Genomic DNA, 3,104 nt, shown 5'->3' on the forward strand with positions numbered 1-3,104 from the left:
CAGAAATTCGGATAGGTACAGATAAGAGGTCTAACTCGTTTTTTTTTTTCACTTACGTTAGTCCAGTAAAAGGACTGTTGGTTCAGTAAACTCCATTGACTTTCTACGTTGAATTTTGTTTGAGAGCTTTGAAACCCAAAAACTCCTGTCTTGCGCACGACTATGACTAACTGTACCGTCAGGATTAGGGTTTAAATTTCAGTCTTCAACTGTGCAAAAATTGCTAATAGTTTGAAAACAAATGTTACTTCCTTATGGTTAACGCAAATCTAACGCTCACCTCCTTGAACAAATCACCGTCACCTTTAAAGGTTAGGACCGCTGAACAGCGCACAGGATTTCGCCTAATGGGGGAAGTAGCTTGGGGCAATCGTCGAACGACAGCAATGGCAACACAAGCATGGGAGTTTATTAGCAATTTAGCACTGAACGAAAATAACCATCTTTTCGGTGGGACTGTACCCCTGTCGAGGTGAATGAAACGGGCGGAAAGTTTGCTAATGACGTAAAATCGAATACACGACAAAATTGAGCAGATGTGCGATTATTATCAGCAGCATAAATAAGTTTTTCGGTTCTGTCGAGAGTTTTCCTGACGCAGACAATAATACCAACCATAAAAAGTAATGTCATGTTATTATTGGTGTAAAAACATTAAAACTCCGTTCGATTTTGGCATAGTTATCGAGGTCCTAAGATTTACTTAGAACGTTCCATGAGATGTATCATCATTTTTTCGTGCCCACTTTTCACTGCATTTTTGTCGGCGTTTTAACTGTATATTTTGCAAACGTTTTTACGATTATTCATCATCATGTATGTTGGGTTTATGACTATGGCTCCGCTGAGGTAAATCTTCCAACCCAAAAGTTTACAGGCTAATTTTAAACCCTCCCGTAGTCAGTCTGCAGTCTGTTTCGCAACAACGACGTCGTAGATCATCTTGCTGTCGAACCGAACACGTTATGTTTGATGGGGTTCTATAAATAGTATGCCGACACTTAGCCCATTAGAGACACACATGGGGGCAGAAGTTATCGTTACTGCAAAGTCATCTATCCCGTATAAGGAGGTCTCCACTTTGGGCCGCTTCCCTAAATTTCTTTTCGATCGTCGAAGATCGCCTATTAAAGGACCGATAATCTAGTGAAATAATTATACATTCACTTTGTCCAACCTCTCTCGCAGTTAGATCGAATATCAACTGGAAGTAGATCAATCTTGCAAAAAAAAAAACAATGCATCAGTAGCGCAACTCTCATCCGATAAAAGAAAACAAAACAGAGAGTTTATCCAGTGCAAGGCTTTTTACAGGAGAGTAAATCTGACATAACACTGCTGCCTCTCGCGGAGAGAACAACCGAACGTACCCTCTCTTATGTTTGCAGCAATCATATGTTTCTGAGCGAGCGATCATAATACGTACAAGACAACTACATCGATCGCCTTCGTCCCGGCCCTGCTGCGCCCTCTTTCCGATCTTCAACCCTCTTGGTGCTATCAGACCAGGACAAGGGGACCTACAACAGCGCCTGATGATGCGTGGGAATACACGTATTCTTGTCCGTCCGTCCATCCGTCAGTGCAGCCGAGAAAGAGAGAATGCAATAGCGAATAAAAACAAATAAAGAAACCGTCAAGTAGCACGAGTACACGGATGATGTAGACGGATGAAGCTATAAATAACTGCCAGGCTGCATGCGTTACGGTTGGATGTACAGTTTTGTGGGATCAGTGGAGCGATCATGCTTCGTTTCGTCTGTCTGGTGGTCCTGCCAGACGATGTGACTGCACCGTTGCACTCGAAAACGGGTGTTTGATTGGTACCCTTTACTAGTAGGCCTTGAGTTGAGTATTTATAATGACAAATGCACAGGCTGATTAGGAAAAATAAGATTTTACGCTGTCTACTATGATTGCCCCTGGTGTCTGATGCCAAACATGAAATGTAGAGATATGGCGCAAAGGAATGTCAAAAGCGTAGTCAGTCTTATCGAAGAATAAATTAAATGAACTTATTTTACAACAGAGGGAGAATAAAAAAACAAATTTTAGATCAAGTTGATAAGCCTACTAAAGAAAAAGTAACGAATTTTCTGAAATTTTAATACTTTCTACCGTTTTACATTCAACTTGACTTTATTTATTCATCTTAAACCTTTTTTTCTTTACTCAACATTGAATTACTGAATTCTACAATATTTTGATAGTACCTATTTTGAGTGTGTTTGCTCCGAAAAACATTATCAGCATCTAGTTTATCATTTATGATCTGAAAAAATTGTGAGAGATAGTACTCTGCCTATTTTTCTAATATTGTAATTGGAGTGCTTAAAAATATATGAGCGTTAGCTTTACGAAAACGTCAACCAATAGTCTGAGTTCTGAGCAATTGTGTACCAACCCCTTTCAATATGAAATTGATAACATAAGTTGATCTTAATATTTATTGGTGTCTTCCCAGATACATATTTTTTAACAGCGGGACATTTTTCAAAACCGTCCATGTTTAGATTTTTCTTCGTTAGGCTAGGTTTTTCTTCGCCAAGAAAGTTATTTTTGCGAGTCAATAGAGTTTTTATTTTTTCGAATTGCTGTGAATATTGCACACGTCTTATAGGCTATGAACTTTTGAATTTGTAGAGTCCTGCTAATGAATTTTTACATTTTTAGACTATAAAAACTCTTTAAAATTTTAGTTTAAGTAAGAGTTTCTAATTTTTGTTTGATTTAACTATTGACGCCCAATTGAATTTTCACTACATATTTTCAATACTCCATTGTGAAAGGGCCTGGCCGTTTGGAGCGATCATTTCCTCTATCACCCAGGAACACCCATACGAAAGAATACCTCCAACAAAAGAATCCGTCAACCTGCTGCTAGGTGGCTCACTCATCGTCTATTTTCATTTTGAACAAGAGTTTTGCCGGATCTTCCTCACACTTTCTTCGCATCTATACCAACAATCGTCAATGGCGTCGGCGAGCATTCGTACAATTATTACGCTAGAAAGAGAGTATACAGCAGAGGGCCCCGGGATCGGCTCGAGCAAGAGAGCAGATGCCGATGGAATCGTTCATAAATCGGGGGCCCCACAGACCCT

The sequence above is a fragment of the Wyeomyia smithii genome, chromosome 2, assembly GCF_029784165.1.
Source record: "Wyeomyia smithii strain HCP4-BCI-WySm-NY-G18 chromosome 2, ASM2978416v1, whole genome shotgun sequence".
Classification (NCBI taxonomy): domain Eukaryota; kingdom Metazoa; phylum Arthropoda; class Insecta; order Diptera; family Culicidae; genus Wyeomyia; species Wyeomyia smithii.